At 43.5% G+C, this 23,621-nt stretch overlaps 1 protein-coding gene across 2 annotated transcripts in view; it reads left to right on the forward strand.

The window, feature by feature from the left end:
- Window positions 1-23,621, forward strand: part of LOC115545970 (beta-1,4 N-acetylgalactosaminyltransferase 2) — a 48,823-nt gene that overhangs the window by 13,166 nt on the left and 12,036 nt on the right. Inside the window, exon 1 of one of the 2 annotated variants that reach the window (XM_030359509.1) lies at window positions 5,777-5,859. The exons of the other annotated variant lie outside the window; for it this stretch is intronic. The gene's annotated coding sequence lies outside the window, so the exon portion shown is untranslated. Of the gene's footprint in view, window positions 1-5,776; window positions 5,860-23,621 lie in introns of those variants that run through there. 2 annotated transcript variants of the gene reach the window in all.

Here is a 23,621-nt window from a genome sequence, read left to right on the forward strand (position 1 = left end):
CCGTTTCTCCCAGAGCACTCCGGATTCGTAAGCTCAGAGGCGACGGACCAATTGACGGACAAACAGCTCCGGGACCCGGAAGAAATGGTCCGCATCCGTCTATACGGGCCTTAAAGGCCTTAAAGGCCCATTCACACCCTACGGTGTGACCCTACGGGCCTTTAAGGCCTTTAAGGCCCATTCACACCCACTGAGCTTTCGAATCCGGAGTGCTCCGGGAGAAACGGAGCAATACCACTGGAAATCGAGGCGGCAGTATCAAAAAGTCAGACCATTCGCGAGTAGTATAAGATCTGATATGTATGTATACATTGTATTTAACGTTTTATACTTATATTATACTATATAACTGACCTTTTTCATTTTATTGTTCCCCTGCTTTGGCAATGAGTTGTAACTGGTCATTTAACAACATTTTGAGGAGATAATCTGCGGGTTGATGAGGGGTGTCACATGCCACCGCCGCCTAGGCCTACACTTTTTGCACTTTTTTTTGCCGATTTCGGATGACACACAGCAAAATCATCTCTACAGATATAATGTTTGCGATTGTCGATGCCGTTAATTTGTGAAACGACAGTCACTGCCCTCTAGGGGATTTATTGGGTAACATCCATAACAACGCTGAAACCAGACAGAGGTATGAAGGGTAGTTCCGGAGGCAAAGTCTGGGGCGGACGGACGAATTTCGTCCTGATCCGGAGGTATGAATCGGCCTTTACGGCGTGCATTTCCACCGGGCGTGTTACGGCAGCGCAGCGCTGCCTTGCGAGCCAGCCGTATTCACGCGAGATCACGAGATCACAAGATCACGCGATAATCCTAAACCTTCCACTCCCAAAACTACTGCAATTAAATGCCACGCTTTGTCCTTCCGGCCATTGTCCTTATAAAAAGGATGATTTGGTACATAAATGACTTCATGTTGCGGAACTTTGACAATGAGTCTCTCGTCGTTCATGTTGCCGAACCTCTGAGACCCTTTGATTGATTGACTGCTGACCTGTGCCCTGTTCCAATACCCGTACTGTCCGTACTTACTAGCCAAATTTTAAGTACGTAGTACGTTTCAATTCAGATCTGGCGAAAAGAAGTATACTTCAAGGACCCGGATGTCGTACTCAAAGCGGGCTAATCGTGAAGTGTGGATCGAAGGACACTTTCCGTACTCAACGGCAGCCATCTTAGCTACGTAGCGGAAGAGGCGGAGCCAGGCTGAGCCAAAGTCGGCGAATTTTCCACATAGCCTGCATTAATAGAGTCATTTTGTAGTTTTTATAGTTTTTATAGCTTTTTATAGCTGCTAAGCGTAAAGAGTTCACCGTTCAAAGTGGGATGTTTATTGCGGGGGAGGAGCCGCGGCGGCAGTCGTGATCGTAATTTCCGGTTAGTGCACCACAGAGTACTCGATTTGGAACAGCACTCACATCTGAAAAATTAACGTAGTAGATAGTACGGATAGTATACTTCCTTTAAGTATACTCATGGAAGTACGGGAATTGGAACACGGCACTGGTGCCACCGGTCATGACGTAATATTGTTGATGTGAAGCTGTGATAGGCTACATGAGCTGAGTATATCAGGCCGGGGTTTTCAGGCACACACACAGACGGCAGGTCGGTATTGAAGTCCACAATAGAACGGTTAGTCCAACAGAAAGGTTATTCACACTAGGGTAATCCAAAGAATGGGTAATCCACAGGAAGGTTAAGTCCACGTAGGCAGTGATATGATGTTGGTAAATGTCAATAGTAATACTAAGCTAGTTAGCTCATGCTAATCACGATTTACTAGTATTCAATAGAATATGTTAAGGCACACAAACTAGTCCTCATGGGTGAGGAGGAAACTAAGGGAGAACTGTACTCACGAAACTCCATGACAGAGTGAAGAGGGAACAAACACCCAGTGCTTAAATAGGAAGTAAGTGGAAGTGGAGACCAGTGTACAGGAAATGGTTGATGGTGGATGCTCTAGAGTGAGCGTCGCCCTCTAGAGGACTGGCGACCCTGCACGGACGTGACAGAGTATTGTGTTTTATTTTGAAAATTTACCGGATGCTCTTTGGCTCTGATGCTCACTTGGGTTCTGCCTAACCACGCCCGTTACACTCTGAGACATTTTTCAGGTTTAATTTTTTTTTAGGTTTTCGGTGTAGCCTAATTCTGGCCCGCCTCGGTCACAACTGCGGGTAGCACAAGGTGCTAAGTGCTAGCCTTACTGCCTATCATTTGACAGAGTAGCCGGCAGGCTGCACTGTGCTAGCGTTGGTGCCGGTGTCACACCGAATTCTGCGACCCACCGAAATGTGTGACCCCAGGGAGCGCTGTTGTACATTTTCTGCAACATGCACGTGTGCATTATAACAAAAACATAAATAAAACATAAGATCTCCCCCCACCCCCACAGTATCTTTCTTTTCTTGATACTAACATTAATTCTAAACAGCATTTTACACAGTAGCCTGTAATGGGAAATGCTCAAAGGTAAATCAGCGTAATTTAACAATGACTGTAGCTTTTTATGGGTAAAGAAGCAACGGTGAAGGACTGTACTAAACGCCCTATCCATTGTATGGGTCTGTAAAGTGCTAATCAAATCAATCAAATGTATTTATTAAGCACCTTTAATAAAAAGGTAATTGGTTGGGGGGAGGTCTTATGTTTTATGTATGTTTTTGTCATGCTGGGCTTCAAACCCGTGCATATTGCAGAAAATATGCAACAGCGCCCCCTGGGGTCACACTTTTCGGTGGGTCGCAGAATTCGGTGTAACACTGGCGGTCAGAAGAAATAGCGGTGCTGTTGTCATAGATTTCACGTCACACATCCATGTATCTGCCTACTTAGTAATTGGTATGATGGTAATTTTTGGTATGATTTCGAGTTATCTATCACAAAAATATACTGGACTCTGAGGTTTTGCCAACTTATTGTAATCTGTTGGAAGCTAACGACGATAGCCATCAGCACAAAGTTACATTAACTTCGTATGGGTCAAGGGTCCAGAAATGAGATGTGTCTGGTGCAGTACGTTTGCTCTACCACCCAATGATCTCCCGGTCAACCAAAAATCTGTGGATTTTCAATCATATTTCCCGTTCAAATATTACTGATGGATTCAATGTTTCTTTTCCTTGAATCAGTTCCTGTCGGTCAGTTCGCCAAGGAGAGTCGTTCAGAATCCTTTGTTCGTTCGTTCGTTCAGTCGAGTTTCCGGTAGCGGTGAATCGAATCATGGAATGCACGGTTCTCAGTCAGTCAGACTCAGCTCCTTCCTCGTTCTCATTCTCAAACGATTGTGGAAGTCGGTCATTAATCGATATTATAAGTTTAACCAAACGCAGCAGGATGGGGGGATGTAGTTGAGGGCCACAGGCAAAAACATTATATCAGCAATCTTGTCCATGTGTGACCGGCTGAATCTGTGTTGTGTATTTTTCTTGAACAAAAATGTGACCCTGGATCTCAATCCGGAATCGGGAAATCCGACTTACATTTATTGTTTGCCGCTGAAGACAAATATAAAACAACAGCTTCCTTTCAGAAAGTGCCCTTAAACAATCCTCCAACTCCTCTTCCCAAGAGAATCGGAACAAAAGGGGCTACAGACAATTTTACCACCAAAATGTATGAAATAAAAGAAATAGAGACATACCTGGAGACAAATATAAAACAACAGCTTCCTTTCAGAAAGTGCCCTTAAACAATCCTCCAACTCCTATAGAAAGCACACAGAGGGGGAGGGGTACTAGCATGATTACACCAAGGTCAGTTGCATGCTAGCCTATCGTAATAAAATATAACGTTCTCCAAAACACTGAATCTATGCATTGATATTTACTTGACACTTCCATTAAACAATGAATAGTCAAAATAATTAATATAAAGAATGGTCAATCATAAGATGGTTAAAGATTTGATCACAAAATGGGGGGTAATGAATGCACCCACCTCCTCCCAACTATAAAAGGGAAGAGGGCACGGTGGACAGGAAACTTATGGGGTTCTCAGAAATGTGGGCGGGAGTACAGAAGGAGGTGGAGCTAAATCAAAGAACAAAATCGAATAGAAGGGGAACATAAGGCAGCTGGAAAGCTAAACTTCAGGTAAAAAAACGGTTAAAGGAAATTAAGGCAATGTAAAAAGCTGTTTTGTGTTATTATAACTGAAGGGATAATCCACCCTGTTATGTACAACATATTGGAAATTCCATTTGCCTAGAGAGGCTGAACATTTTCCAAATAGTGTCTTTGCATTGGCAAAAAATACTGAGCAGAACATAGTCTTTGTTGCAGCATCTGAGTCACTTTCTGTTTATACAATCATTGGTTTCATAGATGTGCTTACCTTTTCTGGGGGGTTGTTGAGGGTGGAAGAAAATAATTGGTCAAAATCTTTTGAGGCTGGGCGTTCAAAAAGATGAAATCCCTCACATGGGCGTGTAGCTAGCTCAGCTCCCCTTTGCTGGACGATGAATCTGCCTGAGTTGACTGTAGAGCTTCATCTGCATGAAAATGACAAGTAACAAATAATTTTAATTTAGCATGCCAACACATTCAAGGGAATAGTTGATATTCTCTTAATTTGTGTTTTTTTTTTTATAATTTAGGAGGAACAATTCCCTTTAAATACAAAGAAAATAACAAAATGATAGACAAATAAATCAAATACATTTAATGTAAGGCTAATATTAATGAGTTTAATTCATTATTATATTGCCATGCATGCCCGCTAGTTCACCTGTCATATCTAGGCTGCTCTGTCCTGTCCCTTTTCGACATTTTCTTATTTTCCTGTGACTTCAGAGGAAGGTAAACGGGAAGTGACCCTGCTGTGAGTCAGGCTGAGCCAATCAGATTTGACTGAACACGGAGCAGTCCGATTAGGGAGGGGCCTAATCAGACTTTTTACCACCTAAAGAATATTGCTAAACTGAGGGACTTCATGTCAAAGATGATCTGGAGACACTCATTCATGCCTTTATCTGCTTGACTACGGCAATGGCCTTTTTACAGGCATCCCTAAAACATCCATAAAGAAACTTCAATTGATACAAAATGCAGCAGCTAGAATTCTCAAAAAAAAAAAAAAAAGAACCAACCATATTACCCCAATACTAGAATCCCTACACTGGCTCCCAGTTTATTACAGAATCATTTTCAAAGGGCTGCTGCTGGTTTACAAATCTTTAAATGGGATAGGACCTGACTATATACCTGACTTGCTTCAGTGATACATCATCAAGGCCACTGTGATCACAGGAACAAAATTTGCTGATAAAAGTCAGATAAAAACAAGGTGAGCCGGATTTTATCTTTTATGCTGTTTGTCTATGGAGTTCACTTCCTGAACACATAAAAAGTGCCCCAACAGTTCTCATTTTTAAAACTTGACATAAAAGATAAAAACCGAAGATTGAACTGTTTTTAATTTCCTTTTGCTATATGCCATATGTACACTCTGTTGTATGCCCTTTTACCTTTTTTTTTTATATATGCCTATCTGTACTTTTAACCTCCCTCTGAATTCTTACTTTATATATATATATATATATATATATATATATATATATATATATATATATATTTCTACACCACGATAACACTATGATCTTTTTACCCCTCCAAAAACGTATCTAACCTTACATTAGGTTAGGTAAGTAAAATAAACATTGTATTGTTTATTTTATGTTTTAAAAATTGTCATCATATCTTTTGTTAAGCACATTGAGTTCCACTTTGTGATATTAAAGACTCCCTCAATGTTGTAATATGATAGCCTATAGGTCTCCCCTCCCCTTTATGTGTCTCGATAGGACCAACTCGGTTACTTGATGCACTTGACTCCGTGTGTAGGGTAAGTCATTTCAATGAGATATGATATTATTGATGATATTATTTAAGTGTTGATTGTTTTAGTTTAAATATTAATCATATTGAAAATAATATTGTAGCTTTTGCCCATTTTTGTGTCTAACTTTATTGGAACACCAAAACAACACACTCAGTTTGATACGTAAGACTGCTAAATAGGCAGACATTTATAGCTAAAAGGTTTATGTCTTTGAATTGTCGTAAATATGCGCTATTATCAGTGTTGGGAAGGATACTTTTAATGTGTTTCCAGTTACATATTGCAGAATAAATGCCCACATATGTAATCAATCAATCAGAGTATTGCATTCTGAATACTTGGGTTACTTCCACATTGAATTGCATTTTATCATTGCAGGAATGTGGCATCAAATCCTGCTTACTAAACAGGCCTATTTGGTGTGTTCTCTTTTCCAACTGGCTGAATGTGTTAAACAAAAGTCTCCCTGAAATTGCACTTTATTATATAATTTGCTAGGGGAACAAAGACTATAAGGGTATGTTTATCCAAAATATATGACCAACAGACAATTTATCCAAAAGGGGGGAAAATTGACAAACATAAAATATTCTGTGTGTAGATAGATCGGTCTGACCGGTCAAACTTCTTTTTTCACGCCTTCTATTTCAAGGCGTGAAATAGAAACAGTGGTCCACATCGCAAGGCGTGTTCAGTGACACTTTTGAAGGTGCAATAATCCAAAATCCAATGGAAAACCTGTTGGCTTGTTGCCAGGGCGACGCTCACTTCCGGGTTGGCCAACATACTGTGGCAACCCAGCCCAGAAATGTCTCAGAGGTATCAGGAATCACCACACTTCACGGCTGGTTCAAAGCCCGGAGGGCATTTATTCGGGATAACTCAAAACACGCCCACGTGGGGATAACGAGAGAGAATACACTGACTCCGGTAGCCTTGGAAAAGAGGGGGCAACGTTCTGTTCTCTAGGGGAGCAGGGGGTCGTTTCTGTGTGTGTGTGTGTGTGTGTGTGTGTGTGTGTGTGTGTGTGTGTGTGTGTGTGTGTGTGTGTGTGTGTGTGTGTGTGTATAACACACTATTTTATGTTGAAATGCGACGTGATCCAGTGTTCACGAAAACGTACACTGTCATTGTATGCTTTTGGCGACTGGGTTGGCTCGCAGATGTACATGTTTCTAACAAGATGATATCATTAAAAGTTACATAAAGTAACGGTTTAATAACACAAACGCAGGAAACACGTGAGCTGCTAGTTTAGCGAAAGCAGCGTCCCTAGCAACCTGACGTCGTTGAAACATGCGAGTGTGCCGATAAAATCTTCCTAATAACTATAAAACTAAAGATCAGACACAATCACTGACCGAAGATTATGCAAGTAAAAAGTATGTTTCTCGCTAGAAATCACGTCATTAGAAACACGTTTAATGGTGAATCTGTCCTAAAATATTGCATTTCCCATTCAGATAATAAAGATAAATAAAGATCATACGCATTCACTTACTGGACATTATGCAAGGAAAAGGTATATTTCTCGCTAGAAAGTTTATTAGAAACACGTTTAATGGTGTAGCTGTCCTAAAATATTGCATTTCCCATTCAGATAAAAAAGATTAATATAGGCTACGTAACAATTTCACCAAATGCTAGGAGAACGTCTCGCCCCCTGTTGGTGCTATTCCTCCATTCATTTAGAATGGAGGAGAAAGCGTGTACTCCTCACGCTTTGGTCAGGCGAAGCGTGACACTGAACACGCCTTGCGATGTGGACCAACGTATCTATTTCACGCCTTGGCGTGATACCGGTTGGGTTCTGACCGCACCAGGGTTCGTTTGGAAGCGAACCGAGACCACGGGCCCTATTTTAACGCTCTGAAACGCAAGTGGGAAGCGCAAAGCGCAAGTAGCTTTGTGGGCGGTTCTACGGCGCTATCGCTATTTTACAGGCGGATAAATGACACTTCCGCCGCGGCGCAAGTGTCAAAAGGGTTGGTCTGAAGCAGCCTAGTTACCCGTAGGTGTGGTTTGGGCATAACGTGCAATGAACCAATCAGAGCGTTTTCTCGCATCCCCTTTAACCCTGCGTTCACACCAAAAGATGCATTTGCTGCCCGAACGCGTTGACGCCGAAGTTTTGCGGCGCAGCAAATCAAGTTTTGCGGCGCAGCAAAAGTTTTGCGGCGCAGCAAAGCTTTTGCGGCGCAGCAAAGGTTTTGACGCGCAGCCAAAGTTTTGCTGCGCCGCAGTTTTGCAGCGCGGGAAGTTTCGCGGCACGGCAAGTTTTGCCCGCGGTGCTTCTGAATTCATTCACAACCATGGCTGACATTACGAGCATTGCATGTCTTTACCTGTTGTGGAAGAGGGAGAGACGTCGGAATGCCCGTCGTTTATGGGTTCATGAGACCATTCGGAGCCTGGAAGGCTGGTGCTGCCTGGCACCCAACTGGGTTTTGTTTGGGGTTGTTTTCTAGCCCTTTAGCATCCTCATAGTTTAGTTTAACTGTAAACACAACTACACTACAGAATGCTGATTTGTGGGTTTTTTCGAGTTACTAAATAAATGTAACGGTAGTGAACTCTAGGTCACTCCAAGGGAGTAACACTGCCCTGGCTGTTACGGCATGTCACTCAGTGGCAACGCCTCAGTGGCAACGCTGTTGAACGCTGATTGGCTGTCATCACGTGTTTGCTGCCGAAAAGTTGAAATATTTCAACTCGAGCAGCATTTGACGATTGCTCTGGGAGAAACGGAGCAATTCCACCGGAAATTGAGGTGGCAGTATAGAGTCAAAAGTCAGACCATTCGCAAAATAGAGAGTGGTATAATATTAGATATATATTGGTTTTATACCTGACCTTTTTTATTTTATTGTTCCCCTGCTTTGGCAATGAGTTGTAACTGGTCATTTAACAACATTTTGGGGAGATAATCTGCGGGTTGGTGAGGGGTGTCACATGCCACCGCCGCCTAGGCCTACACATTTTTTAGCCGATTTCGGATGACACAAAGCAAAATCATTGCTCTAATGTTCGTGATTGTCGATGCCGTTAATTTGTGAAACGACAGTCACTGACCTCTAGAGGATTTATTGCGTAACATCCATAACAATGCTGAAACCAGACAGAGGTATGAAGGGTAGTTCAGGAGGCAAAGTTTGGGGCGGACGGACGAATTTCGTCCGGATCCGGAGGTATGAATCGGCCTTTACGGCGTGCATTTCCACCGGGCGCGTTACGGCAGCGCAGCGCTGCCTTGCGAGCCAGCCGTATTCACGCGAGATCACGCGATAATCCTAAACCTAATGTACTCACCTTCCACTCCTAAAACTACTGCAATTAAATGCCACGCTTTGTCCTTCCGGCCATTGTCCTTATAAAAAGGATGATTTGGTACATAAATGACTCCATGCTGCGGAACTTCGACAATGAGTCTCTCGTCGTCCATGTTGCCGACCCTCTGAGACCCTTTGATTGATTTACTGCTGACCTGGTGCCACCGGTCATGACGTAATAATGTTGACGCGAAGTTGTGATAGGCTACATGAGCTGAGTATTGTGTTTTATTTTGAAAATTGACTGGATGCTCTATGGCTTTTACTTTTTCACTTCCTGCCCTGCTCGATATGCTCTGTTGAAATTGACGTGGTTCAGCAACGGCTTGCGGCAAAAATAGTGTTAAGTGAGCCGCACCTGGGACGCTGCTGAGACGTTCCGCAGCCGCGCCCGGTGGAAATGGTCTCATTGATTAGAGTGGAACGTATCTGCTGCGGTGACCGCGGCCAAGACGTGCCACAGCCGTAACGCTGCCGTAACGTGTGCGGTGGAATCGGGCCGTCAGTCTCTGCCCGATCGTCTCTCGATACTCACAGAGCTTTCCCGTGACTCATGAAAAGTTTCTCCAACGCTTATCCTACCTGTTACCGAATCCTCGCCTGTCTGATCCCCCGCCTGTGGTCGAGTCCCCGCCGGCCTGTCTGCTCCCATGTTTCCGGGTCCTCGCCTGCTTGTCTGCCTTCCTGATATCGACCCCTCGCCTGCCCGACTACCTGCCCACCGACGGTACCCCCCAGTCTGCCCGATTGCCTGCCGGTTCCCGAACTCTTGCCTGTCCCCGTTTACTCTGCCTGCCTGACTCTGATCATCTATGCGACCATAAAACCTTTCGACTGCCCGGTCACCATTGTCAGTCTGTGCACTTGGGTTTTGCCTAACCACGCCCGTTACACTCTGAGACATATTTCAGGTTTAATTTTATTTTTGGTTTTCGGTGTAGCCTAATTCTGGCCCGCCTCGGTCACATCTGCGGGTAGCACAAGGTGCTAAGTGCTAGCCTTACTGCCTATCATTTGACAGAGTAGCCGGCAGGCTGCACTGTGCTAGCGTTGGTGCCGGTGTTACACCGAATTCTGCGACCCACCGAAATGTGTGACCCAGGCGCGTCGTTAGACCTGGGCATTCGGGGCTATAGCCCCGGACCTTTTGGGATCAGCCCCGGATCTGCCGTAAAAAAAATAAAAATAAAAATAAGTATATATACAGGTGCTGGTCATATTATTAGAATATCATGAAAAAGTTGATTTATTTCATTAATTCCATTTAGAAAGTCAAACCTGTAGAATGTATACATTCATTCCAAACAGACTGATACATTATAAGTGTTTTTTGCCAAAAAGAAGATGATTATAGCTGACAACCAATGAAAACCCTAAATTCAACATCTCAGAAAATTAGAATATGGTGAAAAGGTCAGATATTGAAGACACCCGGTGCCACACTCTAATTAGCTAACTAACTCAAAACACCTAGAAAAGCCTTTAAATGGTCTCTCGTTTTGATTCTGTATGACAAACAATCATGGGGAAGACTGCTGACTTGACAACTGTCCAAAAGATGACCATTGATACTTTAAAGAAGGAGGGCAAGACACAAAAGGTCATTGCCAAAGAGGTTGGATGTTCCCAGAGCTCTGTGTCCAAGCACATTAATAGAGAGGCGAAGGGAAGAAAAAGATGTGGTAGAAAAGAGTGTACAAGCAAGAGGGATAAACGCGCCATGGAGAGGATTGTCAAACAAAACCGATTCAAAAATGTGGGGGAGATCCACAAAGAGTGGACTGTAGCTGGAGTCAGTGCTTCAAGAAGCACCACACACCGACGTATGCAAGATATGGGCTTCAGCTGTCGCATTCCTCGTGTAAAGCCACTCTTGAATAAGAGACAACGTCAAAAGCGTCTCGCCTGGGCTCAAGACAAAAAGGACTGGACTGCTGCTGAGTGGTCCAAAGTTATGTTTTCAGATGAAAGTACATTTTGTATCTCCTTTGGAAATCAAGGTCCCAGAGTCTGGAGGAAGACAGGAGAGGCACAGAATCCACGTTGCCTGAAGTCCAGTGTAAAATTTCCACAGTCAGTAATGGTCTGGGGTGCCATGTCATCTGCTGCTGTTGGTCCACTGTGTTTCCTGAGGTCCAGGGTCAATGCAGCAGTCTACCAGGAAGTTTTAGAACACTTTATGCTGCCTGCCGCGGACCAACTTTATGGAGGTGACGATTTCATTTTCCAACATGACTTGGCACCTGCACACAGTGCCAAATCTACCAGTACCTGGTTTAAGGACCATGGTATCCCTCTTCTTGATTGGCCTGCAAACTCACCTGACCTTAACCCCATAGAAAACCTATGGGGTATTGTGAAGCGGAAGATGCGAGATGCCAGACCCAACAATGCTGAAGAGCTGAAGGCCACTATTAAAGCAACCTGGGCTCTCATAACACCTGAGGAGTGCAACAGACTGGTCGACTCCATGCCACGCCGTATTGCTGCAGCAATTCAGGCAAAAGGAGCTGCAACTAAGTATTGATTGCCATACATGCTGAAACTTTCCATGTTCATACTTTTCAGTTGGCCCACATTTCTAAAAAATCATTTTTTGTACTAGTCGTAACTAATATTCTAATTTTCTGAGATACTGAATTTGGGATTTTCAGTAATTGTCAGTACTAATCATCCAAATTAAAAGAAATAAACATTTCAAATATATCACTCTGTGTGTAATGAATTGATATAATATGTAAGTTTCACGTTCTGAATATAATTACTGAAATAAATCAACTTTTTCATGATATTCTAATAATTTGACCAGCACCTGTATATATATATATACATATATATATATATATATAGCTGCTTTCATACACGTAAGTACTGGCTGCTCTTCTGAATATATGCTGCATCGTTGCAGCAACATTGAAGACGATCGCGTTGACTTCTGAGGTCTGTTCTGCCTCCATGCTGTCTGCGTCAAACCAAAACAAACCTGAGTGACAGCGGCCGCACTTATCCCGCCTCCTGCAAATGTACGTAATATCCCTCCCCTTGCAATGCCGGCGCTGGCACTGGCCGCGGGAGCAAGATGTTATTCAAACAAAAATGCATCAATCATTGTTTTATTCTTTCATTACACAATTTCTTTCATTCTTATAAATAAAAAAATAATATAAATACATATATAAATCTAGCCAACTTGTCAATCAAAATGAGTCTTGTCTTGTCTCTCTAGTGGTTGTTCATTCTAAAACACTACAATCTTTTGAGAAGCAAATGGTTGCAGCCTCTATTGGCTTACTGTGGCGCTGATGTGAGTACTGTATGCATGCAATACTACTACTCATAGTAATAATCGGAGAGGGTTGAGAAACAGTGGGTTGACAATCCCTTCTGGTACCTCATTTTGAAAATCCCCAAAAAAGAAACTTCACATAGGACTGTCTTTCAATTTTTAATACATTGCTTTGGAGGTTTTCAATCTAACATCCCACTGGTTTGATTTTACCTAAGAGAAAAATGTTTATTTTTTAAAGCATCCACAGCAGCCATAATAATGAGATTATGAGACAATGAGAATGAAGCGGCAACAGTGTGACTGTGCAGAGTGAGAGAGATGTCTTCACTGGATGACCAGGGATTGGTGGTGGCGTTACCCAGGAAGGGCGGCTGTAGTTAACTGCAAGCAACAGAACATGAATAGTGAAGTGGAGGAAGGAGTCGAAATGAGACTTCATTAACAGATTCATGTACAGCTCAGATTTATATGGAGATAAGGTTCTTAAACAACTTGCATACAGCATAAGCAAGTAACAGAAAGTCTGGGAAGATTATTTTTTCATTATTTAAATCTACAACCTGGTTACACGTCGCGCGATAGCGCATATCATTTCATGCAAGCGAGTGTTTACTTCCTGGTTACAGGTCGCGCGATAGCACATATCATCTCATGCGATCTTATGGTGCGTTCGAGTATTCTCTGCGAGCCGACTCGGATCTCGGATCGGACGCCACGCCCACACTAAAATCGTTTTATTATGTTTTGAGCGTAGGTCGTCGGAGAAAAACATGGACGCCACCCGGAAAGCTATTGTTGCGGTAGCATTGGCCGACTACTACTACTATTTTCATTTATATTATTTCAGGACTAAGAAATAATATAAATGAAACGGTGCGTTTTCACCGTACGATAACGCAGCCATTTGAACTTCTAACATTTTCACTTCATTTCATGTTTCAATGTATCTTCTGCATATGTAAGTTATTACAGCAATACGAGTGATTGAAATTGCGATTTAAACCACCAAAGCGGTCCAAACACAATGAAAACAGTTCACTACATGTCAAACTGGGCGCATCCATCTTCAATTCTATCTCGGAAGCCTCGCTCGGTCACTGCTGAGTTCAAACGAGATGGCGAAATCTTCTTCCGAGGAAAAGGGGCGTGTTTGTGCGTGTCGCTAGGCAACGTCCTCGGAGCTCCGAGACGGATGGATATTAAAACGCACCATTAAAGAGAACTTGACGTGAACAGTTTAGGAATGCATATTCCGGGAAAACATTAGAACTCTGAAATGCTGACTAAATATAAAACATGTTTTTATCTGTAACATTAAACCTACACGGACAATAAGTAATAACTTAAAAATGAAACATAAAAGCAGACCACTACTTACTTGCCGTTGCCTGGCTGGGGGAGAAAGGTCCGTCGGAGCAGCGATGGCTTCTTGACATCGGGTAGGTGCACGCAGGCTATATAGGCTATTCTAATGTCTTATTTTTGCCCTGGCGCTCGGCATAGGCGACCTATGTGTTGGGGGCGCCCTTAATTAATTAATCGATACATTAATTAATTAATTAATTAATTATTTAATTAATTAAGATACCGTAGCACGCAGGAGTCAGGATGGTGCTCCCCCCCGGGCTAAAGCCCCGGATGTTTTCAATTGCTAACGACGCGCCTGGTGTGACCACAGGGGCGCTGTTGTACATTTTCTGCAACATGCACGTGTGCATTATAACAAAAACATAAATAAAACATAAGATCTCCCCCCACCCCCACAGTATCTTTCTTTTCTTGATACTAACATTAATTCTAAACAGCATTTTACACAGTAGCCTTTAATAGGAAATGCTCAAAGGTAAATCAACGTAATTTAACAATGACTGTAGCTTTTTATGGGTAAAGAAGCAACGGTGAAGGACTGTACTAAACGCCCTATCCATTGTATGGGTCTGTAAAGTGATAATCAAATCAATCAAATGTATTTATTAAGCACCTTTAATAAAAAGGTAATTGGTTGGGGGGAGGTCTTATGTTTTATGTATCTTTTTGTCATGCCTGTCTACGCGTCAAACACGTGCATCACACTTTTCGGTGGGTCGCAGAATTCGGTGTTCACCGGCGGTTAGAAGAAATAGCGGTGCTGTTGTAATAGATTTCACGTCACACATCCATGCATCTGCCTACTTAGTAATTGGTACAATGGTAATTATTGGTATGATTTCGAGCTAGCTATCACAAAAATATACTGGACTCTGAGATTTTGCTAACTTATTGTAACCTTTTGGAAGCTAACGACGATAGCCATCAGCACAAAGTTACATTAACTTTGGCAGATTTGGACATTGATTTAATAAAATCTATTTCAATGACTGCAGTACTGTGTGGGTCACCACCATGTTAACGAGTAACAGTATTTGATTTGGTACAATTCATTCATATCGAACAATACATAAGCAAGCTTATGTGATCGTATGGGTCAAGGGTCCAGAAATGAGATGTGTCTGGTGCAATACGTTTGCTCTACCACCCAATGATCTCCCGGTCAACCAAAAATCGGTGGATTTTCAATCATATTTCCCGGTCAAATATTAGTGATGGATTCAATGTTTCTTTTCCTTGAATCAGTTCCTGTCGGCCAGTTCGCCAAGAAGAGTCGTTCAGAATCCTTTGTTCGTTAGTTCGTTCAGTCGAGTTTCCGGTAGCGGTGAATCGAATCATGGAATGCACGGTTCTCAGTCAGTCAGACTCAGCTCCTCCCTCGTTCTCATTCTCAAACGATCGTGGAAGTCGGTCATTAATCAATATTAGAACTTTAACAAAACGCAGCGGGATGGGGGGGTGTAGTTGACAGTGTTGGGAACGTTACTTTAAAAAAGTAATTAGTTATAGTTTTTCACTAATTGTTCCAAAAAGTAACTGAATTACTCTATAATGAAAGTGACTAGTTACCAGGGAAAGTAAATATTTGAGTTACTAAAAAAGAAGTAGCTATACTGTATGTCAAAGATTTTTGAATTTTTCTGAGCAGTTTTCACAAGTCAGTGAGTCAAATGAGTAGAACATGTCGGGTTATTCTTGTAATAAGGCTCGTACAACAACGTAATCGGAGTGTGTCTTTATTAGGCTTCTTCTCCAGCCGTAACCGTACACTAGTGTGCGCATGCACGGGACTCCCCCCGGTACAGACGTCATCAGGTTACTACAAAATAAAGGCATTCCTTACACTATTATTCAATAATACCACATCTCCCTTTCTTTGAGAACAAAGGGTGGACTACCTTTGTCTCTGCAGGTCTTAAGGGGTTTATTCTGCCCTTTTGCTGGAAGACCTGTCCCTGATCTGTCCCTGTTTGAAGCATGCAAAATATAAATAAAATAACTTACACATTACCATACTGTGAACTATTACTTTAGCAGGCTGTGTTCTCAAAAATTAAACTCTCAGGTTTCAGGTAATTGTAAACAGTGAAGCAGAACATTATAACAATCACATGTCACTCTCTTTTTCTTCCTTTTTTTTTTTTACTGTGGAAAACAAATCAATAAATCACAAATCAAGTCTCTGCAGCTTTTTAACCTCTCTCCCACACCTGGTCCACACAGTCTCTGTTGTGGTGGGGCCCTCTCTGCTGGGTGATGTTGTCACTGGTGGAACTGAATCTGGTGCAGGTGATTCTCCTCCCTCATCAGCGTCGACTACCCCACCATTGGTCTGCAGTGGCACCAAGTGATGCCGGTTCCTCCTCAGTGTGCCCTGAGGCACCTGGACGATATAAGAGCGAGGGGTGTTGTGTGTAGATAGCACACAACACATGCATCGGTGATCCACACATCCTCCCCAGGTACGAGTGGCTCCTTTTCTTTGGCCTCCAGCGCATTGTAGTCAGGCAACACTGGATTCAGCAGGGTTGGAAGGGCAGGAACTGTAGTGCGGAGGCGGCGCCCCATCAACAGCTCGGCTGGGCTATAACCGTTCTGTAGAGGGGTTGCTCTGTAGGCCAGCAATGCAAGATATGGGTCTGATGCCTTTGTTAGCAGGTTTTTCACGGTTTGTACAGCGCGCTCCGCCTCCCCATTGCTCTGAGGAAACCTGGGGCTGCTCGTGATGTGCACAAAGCCATACTCTGCTGCAAAGGCTTTGAAGTGGCTACCGGAGAACTGGGGCCCATTGTCACTTTTAAGAAATTCACAAATTCCATGACGAGCAAACATGGATTTCAGGTGCACCACCACATCTGTGGACCTTGTGGGTGACAGCAGTGCAACTTCCACGTACCTCGAGAAATAATCTACGACCAGTAGATAGGCCTTGCCTTTCAGCGTGAAAAGGTCAGCTCCCAAGGTTTGCCAAGGCCTGTCTGGCATCTCCGTTGGCATCAGCGGCTCTGTGACATTCCTTCTCTCCTGAATGCAGGTCCTACATTTCAGCACCATGTCATTCAGTCCTGGTCACCATACCGTCTGTTTGGCCCGGCCCCTGCACTTTGTCACCCCCAGGTGTCCCTCATGTAGTCTCTCTAGCACATCACCTTGTAAGGCCGATGGGATGACGAGCCGCGTGCCCCGCAGCAGCAGTCCATCGTGCACAGTCAGCACTGCTTTATCAGCCCAGTAATGTCTCAGCACGCCCTGCAGTTGGCTCTTGTCAGGCCAGCCGTCTGTGCAGTACTCCATCAGTGCAGAGCATGTGCTGTCTGCCTTCAGGTGGTCACATAGGCTGCTCAGATAATCTCCACTGACAGGAATGTTGCTGATGACAGAGTCTACATAGATGTTGGTGTCCTCTAGTAGGCTTGTTTCTGTGTTCGCTCTTGCGGCTCTGAGAGGAGCACGAGATAAGGTGTCGGCCGTCCACAGGCTTTTTCCAGGGACATGATTGACTGTATAGCTGTACCTCATGAGTCTCATCCTAAACCTTTGGATTCTTGGTGGGAGGTCATCCAAAGCTTTCCCTCCCAGCAGACTCACCAACGGCTTATGGTCAGTTTCCAGCTCGAATGGTCTTCCTAGGATGAAACAGCTGAACCTTTCACACGCCCACGTTGCAGCCAAGGCCTCCTTCTCCACTTGAGCATAGCGCTGCTCTGTCGGTGACATTGACCTGGATGCATATGCCAGAGGTGACCACATGGCATTGCTCTTCTGCAGCAGGACTGCCCGCAGGCCAAAGGAAGAGGCATCAGCAGAGATTTTTAGTGCACTGTTTGGGTTGTATAGTGTGAGCACCGGTGTGGATGACAACTCTGCTTTTAACCGATCGAAGGCGGTCTGCTGCTCTATCCCCCAGTACCAGTGGTTCTTCTTGGACAGCAGGTCTCGTAGCAGGTCAGGTCTTTGTCTTTTTCAGCCAGTTTAGGCAAGAAGCGGCCCAGCTGATTGACCATGCCCAGAAAACTCCTGAGTTCGCTGACATTTTTGGGTGCATCCAGCTCTTGTACTGCTCTCGTCTTCTCTGGATCTGGCTTCACTCCATCTGCTGAAATCACATGACCCAGGAATCTGATTGTGTGGCGTGTGAGCTCACATTTGTCCATGTTGAGCGTAATGCCGGCCTTTTGTGCCTTCTCTAGCACCGCATGTAGCCGCACATCATGCTCCTCCTGTGTCTGTCCCCCGACCAGTATGTCATCCATGTGACACAGTACCCCCTCCAGGCCACCGGTCACTTCTGTCACCATCATCTTTTGGAAGTGCTCGGGAGCTGATGCTATGCCGAAGGGTAGACGGTTAAAATAGTAGCGCCCAAAAGGCGTGATGAAGGTGGTATATTTGGCCGACTCTTTGTCAATGGTACTTGCCAAAAGCCCATGTTGGCATCTAGTTTGCTGAATACTGTTGCGCCAGCTAGCATGCCCAGAGTGTGTTCGACAGAAGGCAGGATAAACTTTTCTCTGCATACTGATTCATTCATTTTTGTGAAATCCACACAAATGCGGACAGCACCTGCTTTCTTCGGCACCACCACCATCCCGGCACACCAATCAGTCGGCTCCTCAATCTTGGTGATTACGCCCATCTTCTCCATACGGTCTATCTCCTCCTTCACTTTTCCCATAAGCGGTAGAGGTACTCTGCGTGGTGTGTGGAGAGAGAAGGGCACAGCCTCTGGCTGTGATTTAATTGAGTAGGGCCTCTGAACAAGACCCAAGCCGCTACACAGCTTCGGATACTGTTGTTTCAACGATTCCATGGTGATGCCGTCAACCCTACACACAAGCTGAAGCTTTTCTATGGCAGGCCTTCCCAACAGTGCAGTGTGCAGGTCTTTTACGACATAAATGTCCTCTATGGCTGTCTTTTTGCCACAGTGCAGTGTTTCTCTGGCTACACCTAGGACAGAGAGTACATTGCCACCTGGCCCAAACAATGGGCGTGTCGACTCTGCCAGGTGCTTCACATCATGCCCCCCTGTAATGTCATGGTACACCTCGGCTGGCAGGGCGGTGACATCAGCACCAGTGTCTATTTTGAAGCACACTGTTTTTTGTCTCACTTGTAGCTGCACCGTCCACGGGTCTTCTCCAGAATCCACGGCCCCCAGGAAAAAGCACTCTTCTTCCCCTGTAGTGACAGCATTCAGAGATTTCGCACTGTTTCTGCACACCTTGCCATAATGTCCATTTTTGCCACAGTTGTGACAGACAGCATCTTTAGCAGGGCATTCCATTATTCCATGCGAGGGCATTTTTCCACATCTATAACAGGCCTTTGAGCCTGACTGTGGCCATGCATTAGGTTTACCTTTGCCTGGTGATTGTGCCTGAGGCTTTGAGGGAAATTTTCTGTAGCTTTTAGCATGCACAGCATCAACATTAGAGCACCTGCTTGCACCGCTATTTTCTCCTCTTAAGTCAGACTGCTGTCTTCTAACTTCTTCAGACTGCCTTGTCTTAGTTATAGCAGTTTCAAGGGTAAGGTCTCTGTCTAGCTGTAGCTTTTCTGACAATGAGACGTTGCTCAGCCCGACCACTAACCTGTCGCGGATCAGCTCGTTCCTTAACTGTCCATATTTACAGTGTTCAGCTAATCCGTATAGAGCAGTGATGAAGGAATCCACCGTCTCTCCTGGCAGTTGCACACGCTGATTGAACTTGGCTCTTTCGTAAATTACATTCCTTTTAGGCACAAAAAATGCATCCAAGCCCGCCTTGACATCCGTGTACCCCTTCCTCTCATCCGCAGTTAGCGTTAGCCCTTTAAGCACATCTTCAGCTTCATCGCCCATGCAATACACTAACGTGTTCACCTGGTTTTCTTCCGACGTCGCGTTTAAGTTGCTTGCAAGCCGAAAGCGGTCGAATCTCCTTATCCAACGCTCCCAATCTTGAGGCTTTGTAAAATCGAATGGCTCTGGAGGTTGTATTGTGAACGTAGCAGTTGGTGTAGGTTGCGCCATAGCTGCCGGCTCATCTCTCATTCCTGCGTAAACTATATACTTTCCTCTTCGTCGTCTTTCTATTTTTTTTCCCTTTTGACTCCGCTTACAAGTCGCCCAGTTCTGACACCATGTCGGGTTATTCTTGTAATAAGGCTCGTACAACGACGTAATCGGAGTGTGTCTTTATTAGGCTTCTTCTCCAGCCGTAACCGTACACTAGTGTGCGCATGCACGGGACTCCCCCCGGTACAGACGTGATCAGGTTACTACAAAATAAAGGCATTCCTTACACTATTATTCAATAATACCACAGAACAGACAGGTAGGCTACTTGTACATAACCTTCAATATTTATTGCACATCAACAGATAGCAAGAGGTTTATCCTGCACTTCAAATATTAGTATCTTTGTAACAAACAGTTAAACAAAATAAAGTGTGTTTGCAGTAACTGTAGCAAACAACAACAATAGTAAACATTTAAACAACAAAAAGTGTGTTCTACTCTGTAGTCTTAATTAAATAAATGAATCAAACTCCCAATCTCAGACAAATGGTCTGGTAGACATTCGTTAAGTATCAAACAGTTAAACAATATAAAGTGTGAATGCAGTAACTGTAGCAAATTAAATAAATCTAACTCTCACAACCTGAGACAACTGGTCTGGTAGACATTCGTTAAGTATATTCTCAAAAGTAAACCGTTAAACAATATAAAGCAGGCATCTCCAAACGGCCAAGTGTCGGTCCTATGCGGATCCATGACCAATTTAAAATAATAATATTAAGAAAAAAAGTTTTTTTTTTTTTTTTTTTATGATTTCACTATACAAAGCATGATTATGTTAGTAAAATAATTTCTCACTGAAATACAAATTGAAAGGCAGAATAGTCTGTAGTACAGCATAAAAACAGCAAAAATCAATGATCGTCACAGAGCAAAGATCATGCACTCACCGAACTCCCCCCCACCCTCCGTCTGTCACGGCATGTGCGTAATAGCGTCACTCAATCAAATTTTTTGTTTACCGGAAGAGCGATTTGGAATGAGAAAATGGCTTGCTCGAAAATAAGGAAAGGTGACCCCGAAAACATTATTTTTTTTTTTACATTTTAAAGATGACTGGACTGACCAATACTTGTTCAAACTCCCGCAAGGCAGTACAAAACCTTTGTTGTGTCTTTAATGTGTTGAAACCGTGGCGCTGATAAAAAGCGGGAATATTAAGCGGCATTACGAATCCAAACACAGATCCTTCGAGGAAAAGTATCCCCAGAAGTCAGAAGTAAGAGCGTGGAAAATATCCGAGCTGAGAGCTCAGTATGAGAAGGCTACGCGTGTCTTCGCACACTCATTTACAGGCCAGCAACGTGCAAATAAATGCTAACTTAAGATTGCATGGATTTTGGGGCAACATAAAAAAACTTTAATTGACACGACTGTTGTGAAGGAGTGCTTGAACGCCGTTGCCGAGACGTTACTTGAAGGTAAACAAAGGGATGAATTGTGTGAAAAAATAAAGCAAATCCCAATGTGAGCTGCAACGACAACCAGAAAATCCGAAATGTTATCAGATGACGCACTGTCACAGCTTCATGCGGCTGTTCAGAGTGCCCCATCCTTAGCCATTGATGAGTCTTCAGGTGTAACGGATAATGCCCAGCTTTTGGTTTATGTGCGATTGTTTCATCAAGACAAGAAATAGATCTGTGAGGACCTGTTGGGTCTAACACCTCTTGAGACACTGTTTTGCTTACTTGAAATGAAGGCCCAATGCTCTTTTTGTGTTTATTTGAAATGTAGGTCTGGTGTACCTGTTTTGCTTACTTGAAATGTAGGCCTAATGCACTTTGTGTTTATTTGAAGTGTAGGCCTAGTGTTCCTGTTCTGCTTACTTCACATGTAGGCCTTATGCACTTTTTATGTTTACTTTTATTGAAGGCCTAATGTACCTGTTTTGTTTACCTGAAATGTTAATATGCGTTACTTTTTCTTTTCATAGTTAAAAGTAAGTTATTTGGAAATTGAAAATAAATACATCTGAAATTATAAGGTAATATGCCGTGTTGATTGTATTTGACAAAAGAAGGCTATTAGGACGTGGTAGGTTCGGACCTTTCTTGGAAGGAATTTTTAGTAACTGGACCTTGTTCAATTTTAATTGAAGACCCCTGATCTAGGTATTTAGCAAAGGTCTCTGTGCAAGGCGTACAGGCCCCTCCTTTCTTAGGTATTTTAGCAATAATGGCTCGGAATGAATCATCCTCCAGCGTCGATTATGGCAACATATCTTTGTCCACATACCTGGCTATCATTCGGTTGACTTCAGCCTGCGTCATAGGCTTTTGTTGTAGGGCAGAAAAATCTAGCTTTTGCTGCTTGGACGACTTTGCTCCGTGTCCTTCTTTGCTAGTGGATGACGAGCTATCATATGTGGTGGAGGTATCGGTGTTTTTGGCCACTAGCTTTGTTGATGAGTGTGTCGTTGTGAGATGCTTCATTAAATTGGAGTTGCTCACAACGGATGTTGATAAAGTCTTCGCTCTCGGTCCTGGACATAATGTACACTTTACATTCACGTTTTTGCCCTTGACCTCAATGAATTGGAAGTAGTGCTTATATCGTCACCTTGAAAATGCCAAATTTTCACCAGATTGCTCCGGACTCGCCATTCTCCTGCTTCTTCGAATGTTTGCTGTTTGTGTGTGGCGCGCGTGTCCTGGCTTATGTGTGTAAAAAGTTTAAACACTGGCTCTGATTGGCTACGATGAAACATGACTCTGCCTTAGCCAATCATAATCTCTTATCTCGGACGTTAACCCATCCGCTCTCCTCACTAGCAGTCTGAAAAAATAACGTCGTTACCTAACAACGTTACTTTAAACGGCGTTATTCCAAACCCTGGTAGCTGTTTATTGGATGTTTAACATATCAGCAAGATAATAGACTTGATTTAGCAATGATGGTTGGGGTCCCGGTGGAGAACGAACCATGAAAGAACGAGACAGATTGACGAGACATTCAAATGTTTGATTAATCTGGCATGACACAGAAAGTACAAATACAGCATGCATTCATAATTTCCCTGATATTGAATCGTATTATCGTATGGTCGCTCACTATAACTCTTCCCCAGTGTGCGAAATACCTGCCAATATTCAGGGGGGTCTCAATCCCCTGATTGTTGTGCAATACCGATCTAAATTGTCTCAGTATGCAGTTGACCTATAACATTACAATATTTCATGGATACAAGCAATCAGTCTATAGCCTACATGACAACACACACACCCACACAACAATTGTTGATAATCCGATATGCTATAGTAGCCTATTCGTAAAGCAACACTTCAGCCAATGCAGCCTCCTATGTCAGTACTGATCGTGCATCCAAGTTGTTTGGATGCACAATGTTTTATAACAAGGAGAGGGAAAGTTGTGCATTACAATGCAAACACTACAATAATTGGCACCAATATGGCGCATTTAGATGAGCAAACAACAACTGAATAAATGCCAGGTAAAGCCAATCAGAGACCGGCATGCAATCAGTGCACTTGCCAAGGAAAGCCTGCAGTATGACTGCTCGTGTGACATTATTTAACAATCCATCCAAATACGATCAGACAGATACATCATTGAACACATTAAAAAAGCACATTCGTCCAACCACGGCGGATGCTGACAACATTTTCCGCAACAAGCCAAACATCACCACGGCAGGTGCGCTCTCTCTCTCGCGCTCTCTCTCTCACGCTCTCTCTCTCTAACGCTCTCTCTC

This window comes from Gadus morhua, chromosome 6 (genome assembly GCF_902167405.1).
Source record: "Gadus morhua chromosome 6, gadMor3.0, whole genome shotgun sequence".
NCBI classification, from domain to species: Eukaryota; Metazoa; Chordata; class Actinopteri; order Gadiformes; family Gadidae; genus Gadus; species Gadus morhua.